The following is a 25,254-nucleotide window of genomic DNA, read 5'->3' as shown; positions in this document are numbered from 1 at the left end:
CACAAAATCCACAAGACAAAGAAATTATATGTGGTTCGGCAAAACACGCTTATGTCCACTAGAAAGCCAAATTTCTCTAAAGATTGTAAATTGTATAATATATAGGATTATAAAGAGATGTCACTCACAAACCCTCAATCCTTTTGTACCCAATCACTCTATAAGGAAATACTAAGTTCTAAACAAGAACTCTCTTACCACACAAAGTGTCCTCTCAAATACAATGAGAGTAAAAACTCTAAAACAAAAGTTTTTCCCACACCCACTAGTTTCTCACTTTGACCTCTCTATACACCTCTTCTTCTTGGTGTGTTATGTGTGTCTTTAATTGCCCACCATGTTTCTCCTTTTATAGAAGAAATAAACCTTCCAATGTCAATGGTAGGTGAATCAATATATGACTCTCCAAGTGTGAAACAAATAATGGGTAGGTGGTGCTTCCATTTAAGACCAAATTTTGGCATCCACCATTTTTGACCTTCTAGATTAGGAGTCCTTGTTGAATTTTTAGCCACAATTCCAACAGTCATACCAGAAACCACTTTGTTACCATTGCCAGAAACCATATCGCCTAGTTAAGATGAGTACTAAACGTCATAAAATAAGGGCAAATTATGTGGATTGGCTCGACTCACCAAATGTGTCAAGTTCATCAATTTGACGCCGATGATGACCTTGACACCGATCTGGTGCAACACTGTGACCTCGTGGCCAGCTCTGATGGAGACATAGTGGACCCCACAATGGTTGGTGAGAAGGGTGAAGGATCCGAGGTCGAGGAAGAGGGCGGCAAAAGAGTGGACTGTGTTAAGCCAGGCTTTCGTGGGTTAGAGACGGTGGTTCTTCTTATCGAGGGAAGCGAGAGAGAGATGTGAGAAATTGCAGGAGGATGTGGACAACCTCTGGTGGGCTTGGGATCAGTGTGCCGTGGAACACATGTGTTAGGGGTGTGAATGAAGAAGAGGAGGAGGAGGACAATGGTGAATATGGCTATGGTGGTTGAGGTGCATGATAGCCTGTTCAGCATAATTTGTATGTGTCTCAGTGTCTGTCCATTTTGATGGGTTTTCTATTTGTTTACTTTTAGAAAGAGATTGGATTGATTAACCACCATTACTGGTGAAGCATTGGATCTGTGATCTGTTCTTGCCAAGAAACCCAAATGAGGTAGATGGAGGAGGAGTGAATGTTAGAAGGAAAAAGATAATGAAAAACTAAAAGAAATGGAAAGAGGGAAAATAAGATGTTTAAAATAAAATTGTTATAACAAGTTATAGAATAATTTTATTAGAATGAGAGTTATAAATAAATATTTTTGCTTATTTTATTTTTAAAAAATAAAATATAAAAGAATTTTTAAAAATCAGTTTTTGCCATTTTAGTCACTTAAAATGAGTTTTATGGGGGTAATTGTGTCATTTTATACATAAAACACCTTTTTTTGTAAGTCAACAATAACTCAAAAGGGTATCATAGTCATTTTGTATGTAAAAATGTTCTAACATTGCTGAAAAGTGACATTTGAGATGTAAATGAAATACAAATTAACTCTTCAAGATATGAGTGCAAATTAAAACCAAAATGTTTATTTATATGAGATTTGACCTAACTTGAGGTGGTGTCCGTCTATTTTATTAGAAGGAAAAAGATGGAGGAGGAGTGAATGTTAGAAGGAAAAAGATAATGAAAAACTAAAAGAAATGGAAAGAGGGAAAATAAGATGTTTAAAATAAAATTGTTATAACAAGTTGTAGAATAATTTTATTAGAATGAGAGTTATAAATAAATATTTTTGCTTATTTTATTTTTATAAAATAAAATATAAAAGAATTTTTAAAAATCAGTTTTTGCCATTTTAGTCACTTAAAATGAGTTTTATGGGGGTAATTGTGTCATTTTATACATAAAACACCTTTTTTTGTAAGTCAACAATAACTCAAAAGGGTATCATAGTCATTTTGTATGTAAAAATGTTCTAACATTGCTGAAAAGTGTCATTTGGGATGTAAATGAAATACGAATTAACTCTTCAAGATATGAGTGCAAATTAAAACCAAAATGTTTATTTATATGAGATTTGACCTAACTTGAGGTGGTGTCAGTCTATTTTGTCCTTAAATTAAAATGTTTACTTTATCCTTGATTCCTTCCTTGATATGTTTTTGAATTTATCTTTTGATTCACTTCTCAAACTATCTTGATCTTTACACATTTGACTTTCTATCCACTGCACGTATTGTTGAACATTTGTTTTATGGCTAAAATTATAAAATTTCTCTATTGTTTACACAATCTACCGATTAACCCCTTCAACTAAAGAAACTATCACAAACTATCACATTATCCCCTAATCTTTTTTGAAAACTATCACATCACCCCATTCTGTTAAGTGGCCATCTAAAACTAAGTGGAGAAAAGCACGTGAGAGTCACGTATATACTATTCTGACCATACTGCCCTTTTAATTATATAATGACTAAATTGCCTTTGTAACACACTTTTAGTTTGCACGTACCTCAGTCAAATTGTTACAATACTGAACATGCACCAAATCCTTTTCTGTTCTTCTTTATCGTCATCCTCTTCCTCTACTCTCATGGCACATAACATAAAACAACTACAATGCTTGGTTAATAACTGACAAAAACATGCTAGTGTTTAATCATTGTTTTAAAGCACGAATAGAGAAATCAGATAAAGAAAGAAAGGGAATGGATTTAGGTGCTGAGAAATTGATGATGCGTGATTTGTTGGTGTGGACGTAATTGTTGAATGGGAATTTTGACACCGATGGCGGCGGCGCCACCACCACCACCACCACCAATTACCTATTTCTCCAAAATCAGTCATCAACCACGAGTCACACATAACCCCTATAGCAGAACCGATTGACTTTACTGGATTCGGTTACAGTCGAAGGCAAAATTAATGAGGCAACAGAGGTACTGGAAGAAGAATATGGAAAACAACAAAACCAGCAACGGCTGATATATTTGCTTCAAATCTTCTTATCTCTCTAAACATGCCTATTAGAACCCTAATTTGATATTTGTCGGCGTCGGTGGTTGCTTCTTATGCAAAGAAGAGGCCAAACGATTTGTAAGGCGGAGTTGACGATGTTGTCAGAGGTATCGCTTAGCCAGAACACCGGCAACGGCGAGATTGCCAAAAATACCCCCGATTTCGTTAGTTTGCCGTCATAAACTAGCGGTGGTTGGTGGTAACGGTATGTGTTGGTGGTGGTTTATTTTTTGAAATATACAATTATGGTGGTGTTGGTGCCATCGATTGTGGTAATTGTGCCTTTAATTTTGCAGGTGGTGATGGACATAAGGTGTAGATGGTGGCGGTGCCTGTGATACCCCTAGATTTCTGAATGCAGGTTGGCTAGGCCCACTCCCGAATACCCGGGGATATCAAAAACAAATCGGCAATAAACGAACACAGAATACAAGAGGATAAATAAGAATAAATAAAAATGCTGAAATGAACACTAAAATGATAATCCATTAAATCCTTAGAATAAATTTTCATTAAATAATAAAATATTCTGATACCAGAAATCTTTCAATATACAACTCGGGAATCTATACTATGTGGACCTCTAGAAAATTACAATTGCATAAGTAACCATAATGACTGTCTACATCTAAAAGATGAAATATAAATGAATCCCCTAAGCAGACTCGGAAGAGTGAAGTAGACCGATCCCTACTCTGCACGAACAATCCTCTACACCTTGAGAACACTTGAAAAATAATGGTGGGTCAGGCTTATAAACAAGTTCTACTCTACTACAGTCCAAGCAGAGATCCGATACACGTATACATCCTAGTCAATCCACTAATAGCTAGTAGTCCTCACTAGATTATAGGGTTGCCTTAACATGAATAGTAGGCAACATGCAAAAAGCACATATAATAGGTATGAGTACCTAGACCTACCAGAGCACACAACTACACTATATCTAGCTACACATCTTTGGCGATATACGCGCCCTAACCACTGATCCTGAGACTCAAGTTCATATCATAGCACCATAATTATATATATATAATCCAGTAACCATCCTAACCAGTATAAATTAATCCTCTACAAGTAATCCTCTATAAGCTATTCAATATTGTTTAGCTGACCTGACTTGAATATAAGTAGGATTTAACATTTTAGTTAATCATTTCCCTTATACAAAACAGATAGGACTAAACTGATAAGTTAATTCGTCCCTAGAGTACCACCATCCCATACTGGTGCACTACATCCACACAATCCAATAATTGATGTAACAAATAAAATAATACATTAATTAATCCAAAACTTAACATAATAATAGAATATCATGCTATTACAAAATAGGAATAACTTATAAACTTCTTTAAGATTCCTGCATCACGTATCTTACACAAACTGAATCTTAAATATGCTAATATTTATTTTACAGTCAAGTAAGCATTCTCCATATACAATTCATGCTACACATTTAATCTTTATTGATTAGAACAAAATAACGATTAAATCCATTCATTCATTCCTCAAAGAATTCAAATAGCATGAATTGTTATATTCAAGTCTGTTTAGAATTTTTTTAAACTCATACCTAGTCCTTATTTAATGATTAGGACCCCTCAAAATCAATTAATTTAACGCTGTTTACGAAACTTCCCTAGGTAAGGCTCGAGCATTTATCCTAATTGCTCGAGCTTCCAATTTCAGGCTCGAGCCTGCTGCTTCAGGCTCGAGCTTCCTGTCCATGGCTCGAGCTTTTCACCTATGGCTCGAGTTTTTCTTTTCAGGCTCGAGCTTTTCATCCATGGCTCGAGCTTTGCACCCCAAGGCTTGAGCATTGTAACAGCGGATCGAGCACTGTTACGCGAATCTGCCTAGAATTTCTAATATGAACTCAATCTTTATTGTTTAAGGATTCCTAGGCATGTTTTTACGTTCTATCAATCCATAGATATGAAAATTACATCATTTAAAACATGTAAAAATTCATAAAGAAATCAGATCAAATCCATAAGTTTAACAATTCATACAATAAGAACAAATAAGAATCAAATTCATAAAACCTATGTTCTAATCCAATTAAACATGCATAATTATTTATTTTTAGATGTTTAAGAATCCTGAAATCTCCTAGGCATGTATAGATTCACAAATCTAAGGGAGAGAGATAGAAGAAGAACTTGTCTTAAACTTTCGGATTGAAAGTTAAATTTCTTTCTACTTGATCTTATTTTCTAAAGATTCTTCTCCCACTTCCTCTTCCTCTTTCTCTCTCTCTCTCTCAAATATATTACGTGATATATTTTAATCCCTTTTTTCAACTTATAGTTATATATTTATAGGCTAAATAATAATCCTATTTCTTTTCCCAATCTAAGTCAACTTAATAAAGAAAATAAAAATTAAAATATTGAAAAGGTAACTTAAAATATGCTACATATATAATCTATGTATATCCTTATTAAATAAATAAAATATATACAATAAATTATTTATTAACAAATTATTTAATAACACTTAAGTTACCATAATATTAAGAGGTAACTTAAAACATGATACGTATAAAATATATGTATATCCTTATTATATAAATATATAAAATATATATATCAGATTAAATATTAATAGTAAAGTTACCATAAAAGTAATTAATAAATTATTTTCCCTTTTATATATGTATATACATATATATATATATATATATATATATATATACACAACTATCCATAGGTAATTATTAATACCCATCAAACCTCCTATCTAAGTAATCCATGGGACCTAATTGATTGGCCCATTACCACTAACAATAACCAAAAAACAAATAAAATAAAATATTTAATCATTTAATCTACAATTAATCAAACACATCATTTAAGTACACAATCAAATAAACAAATATTATAAATAACACCTAGACAAATTGTCAATTAAATAAGTGACACTTAATTCAATTAAACACACAAACAATTAGTCAAATAATCAATTAAACAATTAAAAACGTAATTAAAATAAATAAATAAATACCGAGTCTATCATTTTAAAATTAGGGGTATTACATTCTTCCCCCCTAACAAAATGAATTCCGTCCTTGGAATTCGTTCTTACTTTCTTCCATTATTTACAGACGCTATGAGCGAATTACATCCTCCAAAAATTGCCTTGCTTCCTATATGGAAACAGAACGAGCAAATTACTCCCTAATAGAAAACTCTAGTATACGATTTCGACTAGTTAGAACAAAGGAAGTATTTCTCTCCGACATATTTGTAAATGAAGTTAAGGTTTGATTCTATAACCCTTGCTTCCATTTCAAACCAATAAATGAGAGGTAGGCAAGAGGTAATATACAAAACGTCAACTGTTGTCACCCCAACCTCCTTGTGCCAATAATACCACAGACAAAACTAAAAAGCGAAGTAAATGCTTTTAATTGTCTATGAAAACCTAGGATATACACCTCAAACATATCCTTTATGGTCTAATTTAATCTCTTGATCAATTCCTCCGTTTATAAATATGAAACAAAGTTGCTGCTTCAAAATCATTATAAAGCTCCTTCAAAATAGCACTTTGCATGCATTACAATGGACATCCACATGCTATAACACCACTATCGTTGTACTATAGAACTACTATGAAGCTCTAAAATAAACATCACTCCAATTAAAGTCCTCAAGCGAACGTTCTCAATCCACCACTCTTATTTCATATGGAAAAATTAAAATTCCAAATCAATGTCGATAATTCCCACCGATCGTCCACTCTTATTTAGTCCTACTTCCATATTTGTTATAGGAAGTGGCTAAAGATTCCTATGATATCCGATGTTCAACTTTCCACCTTTCTAGCAAGTGTTACACTTAGGGCAATTATATACACGTCCCTATCCGTACCTATTCACCAAAACTGACATTTGATGTCATAATGTACCTTCTAATCGTCTGAGTGTACCAAGAAAAATTATAAGTTTCCATCTTAGTCGCCCGACCGTCATATTACTATTTACAGAAACTACTAAATCCTCCTCCAGTACCTTAAACTTCATTTGACTAAAGTAACACCTTCTCCAGGGTCAGCTCCAATATTCAAAGTTGGCCTTTTCAACTACTTTAGTAATAGCAAGTGTTATTATTACACATGCTATAAATTCATCTGATAACTCAAGAACTAACCGAAAGATTTAAATATTCTATCGTTTGTTGAGAGCATCCATTTCTACCTTCGCTTCCAACAGACAGAACTTGATGCAAAGTGTGAATCACCACTGTAATCTATCTAAATTGTCTCGTGATCCATTCTATTCATATGAACTAAAGTCCTACCAGTTTGAAATAGACAAAAATTAAGCTGACCTAATTTATCAGTCAACTAATATCCCATCTAGAATCCTAACCCGTGTGTAAAATCTGAAATCCCTTAACTAAATCTGTAAATTGCTCTCTAATTTCCACTTTAGTATAGGCAATGACTGCAAAGATCTGGTGATCTCTGATAGTCCATCTATACTATCTAATAAATATTAAACTTGAAGAAAAATCACCATGTCCCTCCTCTTGCCTATCCTCCAAACATCTGCTTTATATCGTGATGCATCATATTTCTACTTGGATGATTAGAGAAATAAGAGTTTTGAATCTCAGTCCTTGCATCCTCCATCCAATTTTTCTGCAGAAAGTACCGTTAGTCCGGTACCACCAGCTTTCGTCTGTACCCATTGTTTAAGTTGGAGCATCTTCAAAAGCGAATTTGTGCACTGAATCCATGCATCATTAATCTGTGGTAGACTTATCGATAAATAAAGTTAACACAACAAAATTCAACTAGTTTCAACATTTCCATACATACCGTGCACCTCTTCTTGATATAGGTATTTGGTTTCACCATCTTGTCTTTGACACACCCTGCTTCTTTAAGACAAGTTAGTGTCAATCCGCCATCTTTGTCTAACTTCAAAAGAATATGAAATCTCTCTATCCTCTAAATAAGTCTGTAATTTCCAAGCAACAGCTAATTGCTGCAAATTGTGACCTAAAAAAAAAATTCCAAATTATTTATGCAAATGTAGAGACTTAGTTCTTTCCTCCATGTGCAACACCGACAACTCCTCCTATTGACACCCTCGGGAATAAATTCTCGATTAAGAATAGACTGATGAAGATTTATTCAGCCTATTATCCTCATCTCGGCGTCATTCCAATCAGTACCTAAACCAGTACTAAATTCTCCTTCCGACTTGGTAATAACTTCTGGAATTTCTAAGAAGATGTTCAGCAAATCTGGCACCTCTGAAAACCCATTGTGGAGTTAAAGTGACCTTTATTTACTACCACCTCATGCATACCGAAATATTAACAACCACCATTATCATGGTGTTGTACTATGATACGAATCCATACCTAGCGTCAAATATCAAACTAATCGTACTAGATTATTTGACTCGTAGTGATGGTTTAACTATCCCATCCCAAATAACATACCATAATGACGCATGTCCAGGTCCAATAGATTGGCTAGATTTATGTGTATCTACCAAATCCTTCGACCGCATGCTCACAAATTTAGCGTAAATAGTGCTATTACTCCATGTTATTAAAAACAATAGTTGGCTGATCACATACTTGTGTCTCCAACTAAACCACATACCATGAACTAGAATAATCAACGAAAATAAAACACGTATGACAAACACAATATCACAAAATATACTCCTACTTAAGACATCGTTCTTTCTAGAAAAAAAAGTTTCATTAGAAATCAACCTTACCAGATTGTTTCACAATTTCCTTTTGTAGTTTCGTAGATAATCATCCACCTCGAAACATATCCTTTAAACATAGTTTAAAAGTAACATATGTTTGCCTAAGCAAATACTAAGGGCTTAAACCTCATCCTCCCTATACACGGAATGTAAACTATCTAACTTGGCTTTATAAAGCGAATTAGAACGTCACAACATAATCCGCATACTCTCCTGAACGTGATACAAAATCATATATTTCGTTCTGATAAGTACTCCATCAAATCCCCAACCTCCTGAAGAGTACTTCTTATATATCTCTTTTAGAGATGATAAAAAATTTAACTATTTGTAGATTGATCAATCTCAATTCTACTAATATCATTCGCTATACTACCAATAAGTAAGATCACCCTTGCACGATTATCCATCGTCAAGATTTAGTACCCGTTTTCTTGGATACGCTGAAATCTCCACCATTAGGATCTTCTTCGGCCTCCTACTCATCGTTTGTCTCCTTTTTGAGATCAACTGAAGTTGCGTAGGCCCCATAATGCAGTGACCTATCACAAACACTTCAATCCTTCTTTGGCTTATACTTTAAAGTAGCTCCATCCGAAACTAAACCTTCGATCCCGAATTCTGCCTTTTTGGCAAAGAAATCGATAACGTACTCCTTTACTTCTTTGGGTCTTTATTGCTTTCGCCTTGGACCCCATCCTTTTCCTAGTGTTAACCATTCTGTAACTATAGAATATAATTGACATCAGCTCTTCTTAACGAACCGTAAATAGAGTACAACGAATCCTAATATGGGCTCTAAGTTTTAAGAGACGCAATGCGGAAGTCATATAGCAAAAACACTCCTAAGGACACTTGAACCTGGAGTGCCCTGATACCAACTATTATACCCCTGGATTTCCAAATGCTACTTGGCCAGGCCCACGCCTAAATACCCGAGGATATCAAAAACAAATCAGCAATAAACGAATACAAAATACAAGAGGATAAATAAAAATAAATAAAAATGTTGAAATGAACACTAAAATGATAATCCATTAAATCCTCAGAATAAATTTTCATTAAATAATAAAATATTTTGATACCACAAATCTTCCAATATACAACTCGGGAATCCATACTGTGTGGACCCTTAGAAAATTACAATTGCATAAGTAACTATAATGACTGTCTACATTCAAAAGATGAAACATAAATGAATCCCCTAAGCAGACTCGGATGAGTGAAGAGAACCGATCCCTGCTCAACACGAACAATCCTCTACACCTAGAGAACACTTGAAAAATAATGGTGGGTCAGGCCCACAAACAAGTTATACTCTATTACAGTCCAAGAAGAGATCCGATACACGTATATATCCTAGTTAATCCAACAATAACTAGTAGTCCATATATATATAACTACACACTAAAGGAACCTCACTACACTATAGGATTACCTCAACTTGAATAGTAGACAACATGCAAAATGCACATATAGTGGGCATGAGTACCTAGACCTACCAGGACACACAACTACACTATATCTAGCTACACATCCCTGGCGATATACGCGCCTTAACCATTGATCCTGAGACTCAAGCTCATATCATAGCACCATAATTATATATATATAATCCAGTAACCATCCTAACTAGTATAAATTAATCCTCTACAAGTAATCCTCTATAAGTTATTCAACTTGTTCAGCTGACTTGACTTGAATATAAGTAGGACTTAACATTTTAGTTAATCCATTCCCTTATACAAAATAGGTTGGACTTAACTGATTAGTTAATCCGTCCCTAGAGTGCCACAATCCCAAACTGGTGCTCTACATCCACACAATCCAATAATCGATGTAACAAATAAAATAATACATCAATTAATCCAAAAACTAACATAATAATATAATATCATGCTATCACAAAATAGGAATAACTTATAAGCTTCTTTAAGCTTCCTACATCCTGTATCCTACACAAACTGAATCTTAAATATGCTGATATTTATTTTACAACCAAGTAAGCATTCTCCATATACAATTCATGCTAAACATTTAATCTTAATTGCTTAGAACAAAATAAAGATTAAATCCATTCATTCTTTCCTCAAAGAATTCAAATAGCATGCATTGTTATATTCAAGTCTATTTAGAATTTATTTAAACTCATACCTAGTACTTATTTAATGATTAGGACCCCTCAAAATCAATTAATTTAACACTGTTTACGAAACTTCCATAGGTAAAGCTCTAGCTTTTATCCTAATTGCTCGAGCTTCCTATTTCAGGCTCGAGCTTCTTGCTTCAGGCTTGAGCTTTTCATCCATGGCTCGAGCTTTGCCCCCAAGGCTCAAGCACTGTAACAGTAGATCGAGCAGTGTTACGCAAATCTGTCCAGAATTTCTACTGTGAACTCAATCTTTATTATTTAAGGATTACTAGGCATGTTTCTATGTTCCATCAATCCACATATATGAAAATTACATCATTTAAAACATATAAAAGTTTATAAAGACACCAGATCAAATCCATGAATTTAACCATTCACACAACAAAAACAAATATGAACCAAATTTATAAAACCTATGTTCTAATCCAATTAAACATGCATAATTATTTATTTTTATGTGTTTAAGAATCCTGAAATCTCCTAGGCATAGATTGAAATACAAATTTAAGGGAGAGAGATAGAAGAAGAACTTGCCTTAAACTTTCGGATCGAAAGTTAAAATTCTTCTTCCTTAATCTTCTTTTCTAAAGATTCTTCTCCTCCTTCCTTCCTCTTCCTCATTCTCTCTCTAACACTCTCCCTAAAATATATTACGTGATATATTTTAATCCCCCTTTTCAACCTATAGTAATATATTTATAGGCTAAATAATAACCCTATTTCTTTTCCCAATCTAAGTCAACTTAATAAAGAAAATAAAAATTAAAATATTGAAAAGGTAACTTAAAATATGTTACGTACATAATCTATGTATATCCTTATTAAATAAATAAAATTTATACATCAGATTATTTATTAACAGATTATTTAATAACACTTAAGTTACCATAATATTAAGAGGTAACTTAAAACATAATACGTATAAAACCTATATATATCCTTATTATATAAATATATAAAATACATACATTAGATTAAATATTAATACTAAAGTTACCATAAAAGTAATTAATAAATTATTTTCCTTTTTATATATGTATATACATATATATATCTATATATATATGTATAACTATCCATGGGTAATTATCGATACCCATCAAACCCCCTATCCAAGTAGTCCATGTAACCTAATTGGTTGGCCCAATACCACTAACCATAACCATAAAATAAAATATTTAATCATTTAACCTACAATTAATCAAACACATCATTTAAGTACAAAATCAAATAAACAAATAATACAAATAACACCTAGACAAATTGTCAATTAATTAAGTAACACTTAATTCAATTAAACACATAAATAATTAGTCAAATAATCAATTAAACAATTAAAAACGTAATTAAAACAAATAAATAAATACCGAGTTTATCCTTTTAAAATTAGGGGTATTACATTCTTCCCCCCTAACAATAGGAATTCCGCCCTCGGAATTCACCCTTACTTTCTTCCATTATTTACGGAAATTGTGAGCGAATTACATCCTCCTGTTCCCAAGGAGACGTAGCCTCACTATGATGGCTCCACTTAACTCCAATGTATCAAATAATGTACATGGTTCCTATATTTAAGAAACACAATAATTATACAATTCATAGGTTGTATCGAACAATAACATAATCCTCCCAATTTGACAAGGTAATGATCCATATTCTTTTAAGTGCCATAGAATATCTGCACAAAACTCCTATGCACCCAGCGCTAACGATTTGGTAACTCTAATCCAGAGGCGACTGCCTCAATTTATAAACACAATCCTCTAAAAGTTAATGTAATAAGTAAAATTGACCTTTCTCCAAAAATTACCTTGTTTCCAATATGGAAACAGAATGAGCAAACTACTCCCGAATAGAAAACTCTAGTATATGTGTTCGACTAGTTAGAACAAAAGGAAGAATTTCTCTCTGACATATTTGTAATTGAAGTTAAGGTCTGATTGTATAACTCTTGCTTCCATTTCAAACCAACAAATGAGAGGTAGGCAAGAGGTAATATATAAAACCTCAACCGTTGTCACCCCAACCTCCTTGTGCCAATAATACCACAGACAAAAACTAAAAAGCGAAGTAAATGCTTTCAATTGTCTATGAAATCCTAGGATATACACCTCAAACATATCCTTTATAGTCTAATTTAATCTCTCGATCAATTCCTCCGTTTACAGATATGAAACAAAGCTGCTCCTCTAAAATCTTTAAAAACCTCCTTCAAAATAGCACTTTGCATGCATTATAATGGACATCCACATGCTATAACACCACTATCGTTGTACTATAGAACTACTATGAAGCTCTAAAATAAACACCACTCCAATTAATGTCCTCAAGAGAACTTTCTCAATCCACCACTCTTATTTCATGTGGAAAAATTGAAATTCCAAATCAATGTCGATAATTCCCACCGATCGTCCACTCCTGTTTAATCCTACTTCCATATTCGTTATAGGAAGTGGCTAAAGATTCCTAATATATCCGATGTTCAACTTTCCACCTTTCTAGCAGATGTTACATTTAAGGCAATTATATACACGTCCCTATCCGTACCTATTCACCAAAACTGACATTTGATGTCATGATGTACCTTCTAACCGTCTGAGTGTACCAAGAAAAATTACAAGTTTCCATCTTAGTTGCCCGACCGTCATATTACTATTTACAGAAACTACTAAATCCTCCTCCAGTACCTTAAACTTCATCTGAGTAAAGTAACACCTTTTCCATGGTCAGCTCCAATATTCAAAGTTGACCTTCATAACTACTTTAGTAATAGCAAGTGTTATTGTTACACATGCTATAAATTCATCTGATAACTCAAGAACTAACCGAAAGATTTAAATATTTTATCGTTTGTTGAGAGCATCCATTTCTACCTTCGCTTCCAACAGACAAAACTTGATGTAAAGTGTGAATCACCACTGTAATCCATCTAAACCATCTCGTGATCCGTTCTATTCGTATGAACTAAAGTCCTACCAGTTCGAAATAGACAAGAATTAAGCTGACCTAATTTATCAGTCAATTAATATCCTATCCAGAATCCTGACCCGTGTGTAAAATCAGAAATCTCTCAACTAAATCCGTAAAATGCTTTCTCATTTCCACTTTAGTATAGGAAATGACTGCAAGGATTTGGTGATCTCTGATGGTCCATCTCTACTATCTAATAAATATTAAACTTGGAGAAAAATCACCATGTCCCTCCTCCTGCCTACCCTCCAAACATCTGTTTTATATCGTGATGCATCATATTTCCACCTGGATGACTAGAGAAATAAGAGTTGTGAATCTCAGTCCTTGCATCCTCCATCCAATTTTTCTGCAGAAAGTAACGTTAGTCCGGTACCACCAGCTTTCGTCTGTACCCATTGTTTAAATTAGAGTATCTTCAAAAGCGAATTTGTGCACTGAATCCATGCATCATTAATCTGTGATAGACTTACCGATAAAGAAAGTCAACACAACAAAATTCAACTAACTACGACATTTCTGTACATACCATGCACCTCTTCTTGATATAGGTATTTGGTCTCACCATCTTGTCTTTGACACACCCTACTTCTTTAAGACAAGTTAGTGTCAATCCGACATCTTTGTCTAACTTCAAAAGAATATGAAATTTCTCTATCCTCCAAATAAGTCTGCAATTTCCTAGCAACAGCTAATTGTTGCAAATTGTGATCTAAAAAAAAATTTCAAATTATTTATGCAAATGAAGAGACTTAGATCCTTCCTTCATATGCAGCACCGACAACTCCTCCTATTGACACCCTTGGGAATAAATTCTCAATTAAGAATAGACTGATGAAGATTTATTTAGCCTACAATCCTCATCTCGGTGTCATTCCAATCAGTACCTAAACCAGTACTAAACTCTCCTTCCGACATGGTAACAAATGCTGAAATTTCCAAGAAGATGTTCAACAAATCCGGCATTTTGATAACCCGTCGTGGCGTTATAGTGACCTTTATTTACCACCACCTCATGCATACCGAAATATTAACAACCACCATTATCATGGTGTTGTACTATGGTACGAATCCATACCTAGCGTCAAATATCAAACTAATCGTACTAGATTATTTGACTCGTAGTGATGGTTTAACTATCCTATCCCAAATAGATACCATAATGACGCATGTTCAGGTCCAATAGATTAGCTAGATTTATCTGTATCTAGCAAATCCTACGACCGCATGCTCACAAATTTTGCGTAAATAGTGCTATTACTCTATGTTATTAAAAATAATAGTTGGCTGATAATATACTTGTGTCCCCAACTAAACCACATACCATGAACCAGAATAATCAACGAAAATAAAACACGTATGACAAACACAATAGCACAAAATATACTCCTACTTAAGACATCGTTCTTTCTAGAAAAAAAAAAGTCTCATTTGAAATCAACCTTACCAGATTGTTTCACAATTTCCTTTTGTAGTTTCGTAGATAGTCATCCACCTCAAAACATATCCTTTAAACATAGTTTAAAAGCAATATATATTTGCCTAAGCAAATACTAAGGGCTTAACCTTCATCCTCCCAATACACGAAATGTAAACTATCTAACTTGGCTTTATAAAGCGAATTAGAACGTCACAACATAATCCACATACTCTCCTGAACATGATACAAAATCATACGTTTCGTTCTGATAAGTACTCCATCAAATCCCCAACCTCTTGAAGAGTACTTCTTATATATCTCTTTTAGATATGGTAAGAAAATTAAACTATTTGTAGATTGATCAATCCCAATTCTACTAATATCATTCACTATACTACTAGCAAATAACCTCGCGCGATTATCCATCGTCAAGATTTAGAACCCGCTTTCTTGGATACGCTAAAATCTCCTCCATTAGGATCTTCTTCGGCCTCCTACTCCTCTTTTGTCTCATTTTTGAGATCAACTGAAGTTGCGTAGGCTCCATGATGCGGTGACCTATCACAAACACTTCAATCCTTCCTTGGCTTATACTTTAAAGTAGCGCCATCCAAAACTAAACCTTCGATCTCGAATTCTACCTTTTTGGCAAAGAAATTGATAACGTACTCCTTTACTTCTTGGGTCTTTATTTCTTTCGCCTTGGACCCCATCCTTTTCCTAGTGTCAACCATTCTGTCACTACAGAATATAATTAACATCAGGTTCTCCTAACGAACCGTAAATAGAGTACAACGAATCCTAATATGGGCTCTAAGTTTTAAGAGATGCAACGTGGAAGTCATATAACAAAAACACTCCTAAGGACACTTGAACCTGGAGTGCTTTGATACCAATTGTGATACCCCTGGATTTTCGAATGTTGTTTGGCCAGGCCCACGCCTGAATACCCGGGAATATCAAAAACAAATTGGCAATAAACGAACACAAAATACAAGAGGATAAATAAGAATAAATAAAAATGTTGAAATGAATACTAAAATGATAATCCATTAAATCCTCAGAATAAATTTTTATTAAATAATAAAATATTCTGATACCACAAATCTTCCAATATACAACTCGGGAATCCATACTGTGTAGACCCCTAGAAAATTACAATTGCATAAGTAACTATAATGACTGTCTACATTCAAAAGATGAAACATAAATGAATCCCCTAAGCAGACTCGGATGAGTGAAGTAGACCGATCCATGATCAGCACGAACAATCCTCTACACCAGGAGAACACTTTAAAAATAATGGTGGGTCAGGCCCACAAACAAGTTATACTCTACTACAGTCCAAGTAGAGATCTAATACACGTATATATCCTAGCTAATCCAATAATAACTAGTAGTCCATATATATATAACTACATACTAAAGGAACCTCACTAGACTATAGGATTGCCTCAACTTGAATAGTAGGCAACATGCAAAACGCACATATAGTGGGCATGAGTACCTAGACCTACCAGGACTCACAACTACACTATATCTAGCTACACATCCCTGACGATATACGTGCCTTAACCATTGATCCTGAGACTCAAGCTCATATCATGGCACCATAATCATATATATAAAATCCAGTAACCATCCTAACCAATATAAATTAATCCTCTACAAGTAATCCTCTATAAGTCATTTAACTTGTTCAGCTGACTTGACTTGAATATAAGTAGGACTTAACATTTTAGTTAATCGATTCCCTTATACAAAATAGGTAGGACTTAACTGATAAGTTAATCCGTCTTTAGAGTGCCACCATCCCATACTGGTACACTACATCCACACAATCCAACAATCGATGTAACAAATAAAATAATACATTAATTAATCCAAAAACTAACATAATAATAGAATATCATGCTATCAAAAATAGGAATAAATTATAAGCTTCTTTAAGCTTCCTAGATCCTGTATCCTACACAAACTGAATCGTAAATATGCTGATATTTATTTTACAACCAAGTAAGCATTCTCCATATACAATTCATGCTACACATTTAATCTTAATTGCTTAGAACAAAATAAAGATTAAATCCATTCATTCTTTCCTCAAAGAATTCAAATAGCATGCATTGTTATATCTAAGTCTATTTAGAATTTGTTTAAACTTATACCTAGTCCTTATTTAATGATTAGGACCCCTCAAAATCAATTAATTTTATACTATTTACGAAACTTCCCCAGGTAAAGCTCTAGCTTTTATCCGAATTGCTCGAGCTTCCTGTTTCAGGCTCTAGCTTCCTGTTTCAGGCTTGAGCTTCTTGCTTCAGGCTCAGGCTTCCTGTCCATGGCTCGAGCTTTTCACCTATGGATCGAGCTTTTCTTTTCAGGCTCGAGCTTTTCATCCATGGCTCGAGCTTTGCCCCCAAGACTCGAGCACTGTAACAGCGGATCGAGCACTGTTACGCAAATCTGTCCAGAATTTCTACTGTGAACTCAATCTTTATTGTTTAAGGATTACTAGGCATGTTTCTATGTTCAATCAATCCACATATATGAAAATTACATCATTTAAAGCATAAAAAAAATTCATAAAGACACTAGATCAAATCCATAAATTTAACAATTCATACAACAAAAACAAATATGAACCAAATTCATAAAACTTATGTTCTAATCCAATTAAACATGCATAATTATTTATTTTTATGTGTTTAAGAATCCTGAAATCTCGTAGGCATGCATAGGAACACAAATTTAAGGGAGAGAGATAGAAGAAGAACTTGCCTTAAACTTTCGGATCGAAAGTTAAAATTATTCTTCCTTGATCTTCTTTTCTAAAGATTTTTCTCCTTCTTCCTTCCTCTTCCTCCTTCTCTCTCTAACTCTCTCTAAAATATATTACGTGATATATTTTAACCCAATTTTTCAACCTATAGTAATATATTTATAGGCTAAATAACAACCCTATTCCTTTTCCTAATCCAAGTCAACTTAATAAAGAAAATAAAAATTATAATGTTGAAAAGGTAACTTAAAATATGTTACGTATATAATCTATGTATATTCTTATTAAATAAATAAAATATATACATCAGATTATTAATTAACAGATTATTTAATAACACTTAAGTTACCATAATATTAATAGATAACTTAAAACATGATACGTATAAAATCTATGTATATCCTTATTATATAAATATATAAAATATATACATTAGATTAAATATTAATACTAAAGTTACCATAAAAGTAATTAATAAATTATTTTCCCTTTTATATATGTATATCTATATATATACACAACTATCCATGGGTAATTATCAAGACCCATTAAACCTCCTATCCAAGTAGTCCATGGGACCTAATTGTTTGGTCCATTACCACTAACCATAATCATAAAATAAAATAAAATAAAACATTTAATCATTTAATCTACAATTAATCAAATACATTATTTAAGTGCACAATCAAATAAACAAATAATAAAAATAACACCTAGACAAATTGTCAATTAATTAAGTAACACTTAATTCAATTAAACACATAAGCAATTAGTCAAATAATCAATTAAACAATTAAAAACGTAATTAAAACAAATAAATAAATACCGAGTCTATCATTTTAAAATTAGGGGTATTACATTCTTCCCCCCTAACAAAAGGAATTCCGTCCTCGGAATTAGCCCTTACTTTCTTCCATTATTTACGAAAACTGTGAGCGAATTACATCTTCCTGTTCCCAAGTAGACGTAGCCTCACTATGATGGGTCCACTTAACTCCAATGTATCAAGTAGTATACATGGTTCCTATATTTAGGAAACACAATAATCATATAATTCATAGGTTGTATCGAACAATAACATAATCCTCCCAATTTGACAAGGTAATGATCCATATTCTTCTAAATGCCATAGAATATACGCACAAAACTCCTATGCACCCAGCGCTAACGATTTGGTAACTCTAATCCAGAGGCGACTGCCTCAATTTATAAACACAATCATCTAAAAGTTAATGTAATAAGTAAAATTGACCTTTCTCCAAAAATTGCCTTCCTTCCTATATGGAAACAAAATGAGCAAACTACTCCCTAATAGAAAACTCTAGTATACGAGTTTGACTAGTTAGAACAAAAGGAAGTATTTCTCTCCGACATATTTGTAAATGAAGTTAAGGTCTGATTGTATAACCCCTTGCTTCCATTTCAAACCAACAAATGAGAGGTAGGCAAGAGGTAATATACAAAAGCTCAATCGTTGTCACCCCAACCTCCTTGTGCGAATAATACCACAGACAAAAACTAAAAAGCGAAGTAAATGCTTTCAATTGTCTATGAAAACCTAGGATATATGACACAAACATATCCTTTATGGTCTAATTTAATCTCTTGATCAATTCCTCCGTTTATAGATATGAAACAAAGTTGCTGCTCTAAAATCTTTATAAAGCTCCTTCAAAATAGCACTTTGCATCCATTATAATGGACATCCACATACTATAACACCACTATCGTTGTACTATAGAATTACTATGAGGCTCTAAAATAAACATCACTCCAATTATTGTCCTCAAGCGAACTTTCTCAATCCACCACTCTTACTTCATATGGAAAAATTGAAATTCCAAATAAATGTCAATAATTCCCACCGATCGTCCACTCCTGTTTAATCCTACTTCCATATTCGTTATAGGAAGTGGCTAAAGATTCCTATGATATCCGATGTTTAACTTTCCACCTTTCTAGCAGGTGTTACACTTATGGCAATTATATACACGTCCTTGTCCGTACCTATTCACCAAAACTGACATTTGATGTCATGATGTACCTTTTAACCGTCAGAGTGTACCAAGAAAAATTATAAGTTTCCATCTTAATCGCCCGACCGTCATATTACTATTTATAGAAACTACTAAATCCTCCTCCAGTACCTTAAACTTCATCTGAGTAAAGTAACACCTTCTCCAGGGTCAGCTCCAATATTCAAAGTTGACCTTCTCAACTACCTTAGTAATAGCAAGTGTTATTGTTACACATGTTATAAATTCATCTGATAACTCAAGAACTAACCGAAAGATTTAAATATTTTATCGTTTGTTGAGAGCATCCATTTCTACCTTCGTTTCTAACAGACAGAACTTGATGCAAAGTGTGAATCACCACTGTAATCCATCTAAACTATCTCGTGATCCGTTCTATTAGTATGAACTGAAGTCCTACCACTTTGAAATAAACAAGAATTAAGCTGACCTAATTTATCAGTTAACTAACATCCCATCCAGAATCCTGACCCGTGTATAAAATCACAAATTCCTCAACTAAATTCGTAAAATGCTCTCTCATTTCCACTTTAGTATAGGAAATGACTACAAAGATCTAGTGATCTCTGATGGTCCATCTCTACTATCTAATAAATATTAAACTTGGAGAAAAATCATGATGTCCTTCCTCCTGCCTATCCTCCAAACATCTGTTTTATATCGTGATGCATCATATTTCCACTTGGATGACTAGAGAAATAAGAGTTGTGAATCTTAGTCCTTGCATCCTCCATCCAATTTTTCTGCAGAAAGTACCGTTAGTTCGGTACTACCAGCTTTCGTCTGTACCCATTGTTTAAATTGGAGCATCTTCAAAAGTGAATTTGTGCACTGAATCCATGCATCTTTAATTTATGATAGACTTACCCATAAAAAAAGTCAACACAACAAAATTCAACTAGCTACAACATTTCCATACATACCGTGCACCTCTTCTTGATATAGGTATTTGGTCTCACCATCTTGTCTTTGACACACCCTATTTCTTTAAGACAAGTTAGTGTCAATCCGACATCTTTGTCTAACTTCAAAAGAATATGAAATCTCTCTATCCTCCAAATAAGTCTGCAATTTCCTAGCAACAGCTAATTGTTACAAATTGTGACCTAAAAAAAAATTCCAAATTATTTATGCAAATGAAGAGACTTAGTTCCTTCCTCCATATGTAACACCGACAACTCCTCCTATTGACACCCTCAGGAATAAATTCTCGATTAAGAATAGATTGATGAAGATTTATTCAGCCTACTATCCTCATTTTGATGTCATTCTAACCAGTACCTAAACCAGTACTAAATTCTCCTTCTGACTTGGTAACAACTACTGGAATTTCCAAGAAGATGTTCAGCAAATCCAGCATCTTTGATAACTCATCGTGGCATTACAGTGACCTTTCTTTACCACCACCTCATGCATACCGAAATATTAACAACCACCATTATAATGGTGTTGTACTATGATACGAATCCATACATAGCGTCAAATATCAAACTAATCGTATTAGATTATTTGACTCGTAGTGATGGTTTAACTATCCCATCCCAAATAACATACCATAATAGCGCATGTTTAGGTCTAATAGATTGGCTAGATTTATGTGTATCTACCAAATCCTACGACCGCATGCTCACAAATTTAGCGTAAATAGTGTTATTACTCAATGTTGTTAAAAACAATAGTTGGCTGATCACATACTTGTATCCCCAACTAAACCACATACCATGAACCAAAATAATCAACAAAAATAAAACACGTATGACAAACACAATAGCACAACATATACTCCTACTTAAGACATCGTTCTTTCTAGAAAAAAAAAAGTCTCATTTGAAATCAACCTTACCAGATTATTTCACAATTTCCTTTTATAGTTTCGTAGATAATAATCCAACCTCGAAACATATCCTTTAAACATAGCTTAAAAGCAACATATGTTTGCCTAAGCAAATACTAAGGGCCTAACCCTCTTCCTCCCTATACACGGATTGTAAACTATCTAACTTGGTTTTATAAAACGAATTAGAATGTCACAACATAATCCACATACTCTTCTAAACGTGATACCAAATCATATGTTTCATTCTTATAAGTACTCCATCAAATCCCCAACCTCCTGAAGAGTACTTCTTATATATCTCTTTTAGAGATGATAAGAAAATTTAACTATTTGTAGATTGATTAATCCCAATTCTACTAATATCATTCGCTATACTACCAGCAAATAACCTCGTGCGATTATCCATCATCAAGATTTAGTACCCGCTTTCTTGGATACGCTGAAATCTCCTCCATTAGGATCTTCTTTGGCCTCCTACTTCTCGTTTGTGTCCTTTTTGAGATTAACTGAAGTTGCGTAGGCCCCATGATGCAGTGACCTATCACAAACATTTCAATCCTTTCTTGGCTTATACTTTAAAGTAGCGCCATCCAAAACTAAACCTTCGATCCTGAATTTTGCCTTTTTGGCGAAGAAATCGATAACGTACTCCTTTTCTTCTTTGGGTCTTTATTGCTTTCGCCTTGTACCCCATCCTTTTCCTAATGTCAACCATTCTGTAACTACAGAATATAATTGACATTAACTCCTCCTAACGAACCGTAAATAGAGTACAACGAATCCTAACATGGGCTCAAAGTTTTAAGAGACGCAACGCGGAAGTCATATAACAAAAACACTCCTAAGGACACTTGAACCTTGAGTGCTCTGATATCAACTGTGATACCCCTAGATTTCTGAATGCTGCTTGGCCTGGCCTACGCCTGAATAACCTGGTATATCAAAAACAAATCGGCAATAAACGAACACAGAATACAAGAGGATAAATAAGAATAAATAAAAATGTTGAAATGAACACTAAAATGATAATCCAATAAATCCTCAGAATAAATTTTCATTAAATAATAAAATATTCTGATACCACAAATCTTCCAATATACAACTCGGGAATCCATACTGTGTGGACCCCTAGAAAATTACAATTGTATAAGTAACTATAATGACTGTCTACATCCAAAAGATGAAACATAAATGAATCCCTAAAGCAGACTCGGATGAGTGAAGTACACCGATTCCTGCTCAGCATGAACAATTCTCTACACCTGGAGAACACTTGAAAAATAATGGTGGGTCAGGCTTACAAACAAGTTATACTTTACTACAGTCCAAGTAGAGATCCGATACACGTATATATCCTAGTTAATCCAACAATAACTAGTTGCCCGTATATATATAACTACACACTAAAGAAACTTTACTAGATTATAGGGTTGTCTCAACCTGAATAGTAGGCAACATGCAAAATATACATATAGTGGGCATGAGTACCTAGACCTACCAAGACATACAACTACACTATATCTAGCTACACATCCCTAGCGATATATGCGTCTTAACCATTGATCCTGAGACTCAAGCTCATAGCATGGCACCATAATTATATATATAAAATTCAGTAACCATCCTAACCAGTTCAAATTAATCCTTTATAAGTCATTTAACTTGTTCAGCTAGCTTGACTTGAATATAAGTAGGACTTAACATTTTAGTTAATCCATTTCCTTATGCAAAATAAGTTGGACTTAACTGATAAGTTAATCCGTCTTTAGAGTGCCACAATCCCATACTGGTGCACTACATCCACACAATCCAATAATCGATGTAACAAATAAAATAATACATCAATTAATTCAAAAACTAACATAATAATAGAATATCATGCTATCACAAAATAGGAATAACTTATAAGATTCTTTTAGTTTCATACATCTTGTATCCTACACAAACTGAATCTTAAATATGTTGATATTTATTTTACAACCAAGTAAGCATTCTCCATATATAATTCATGCTACACATTTAATCTTAATTGCTTAGAACAAAATAAAGATTAAATCAATTCATTCATTCATTCCTCAAAGAATTCAAATACCATGCATTGTTATATTCAAGTCTGTTTAGAATTTGTTTAAACACATATCTAGTCCTTATTTAATGATTAGGACCCCTCAAAATCAATTAATTCAACACTGTTTACGAAACTTCCCCAGTAAGGCTCTAGCTTTTATCCTAATTGCTCAAGCTTCCTGCTTCAGGCTCGAGCTTCTTGCTTCAGGCTCGAGCTTCCTGTCCATGGCTCGAGGCTTTCACCTATGGATCGAGCTTTTCTTTTTAGGCTCGAGCTTTTCATCCATGGCTCAAGCTTTGCCCCCAAGGCTCGAGCACTGTAACAGCGGATCGAGCACTGTTATGCAAATCTGTCCAGAATTTCTACTGTGAACTCAATCTTTATTGTTTAAGGATTACTATGCATGTTTCTATGTTCCATCAATCCACAGATATGAAAATTACATCATTTAAAACATATAAAAATTCATAAAGACAACAGATCAAATCTATGAATTTAACAATTCATACAACAAAAACAAATATGAACCAAATTCATAAAACTTGTGTTCTAATCCAATTAAACATGCATAATTATTTATTTTTATGTGTTTAAGAATCCTGAAATCTCCTAGGCATGCATAGAAACACAAATTTAAGGGAGAGAGATAGAAGAAGAACTTGCCTTAAACTTTCGGATCGAAAGTTAAACTTCTTCTTCCTTGGTCTTCTTTTCTAAAGATTCTTCTCCTCCTTCCTTCTTCTTCCTCCTTCTCTCTCTAACTCTCTCTCTAAAATATATTATGTGATATATTTTAACCCCCCTTTTCAACCTATAGTTATATATTTATAGGTTAAATAATAACCCTATTCTTTTTCCCAATCCAAGTCAACTTAATAAAGAAAATAAAAATAAGAATATTGAAAAGGTAACTTAAAATATGCTATGTATATAATCTATGTACATCCTTAATAAATAAATAAAATATATACATCAGATTATTTATTAACAGATTATTTAATAACACTTAAGTTACCATAATATTAAGAGGTAACTTAAAACATGATACGTATAAAATCTATGTATATCCTTATTATATAAATATATAAAATATGTACATCTGATTAAATATTAATACTATAGTTACCATAAAAGTAATTAATAAATTACTTTTCCTTTTATATATGTATATATATATACAACTATCTATGGGTAATTATCCATACCAATCAAACCTCCTATCTAA

General features: G+C 33.5%; 1 protein-coding gene across 1 annotated transcript in view; it reads left to right on the top strand.

The window, feature by feature from the left end:
• LOC132311197 (protein trichome birefringence-like 43) overlaps positions 1-25,254 on the top strand; it is a 34,184-nt gene that overhangs the window by 6,716 nt on the left and 2,214 nt on the right. The gene's annotated exons all lie outside the window — the stretch shown is intronic.

The sequence above is a fragment of the Cornus florida genome, unplaced genomic scaffold, assembly GCF_030987335.1.
Source record: "Cornus florida cultivar Cherokee Brave unplaced genomic scaffold, ASM3098733v1 CherokeeBrave_3.0.0_Hap2_Chr06, whole genome shotgun sequence".
In the NCBI taxonomy this organism is placed as follows: Eukaryota; Viridiplantae; Streptophyta; class Magnoliopsida; order Cornales; family Cornaceae; genus Cornus; species Cornus florida.
Note: the sequence above shows the minus strand (reverse complement) of the source record. Positions and strands in the feature narration are given on the sequence as shown.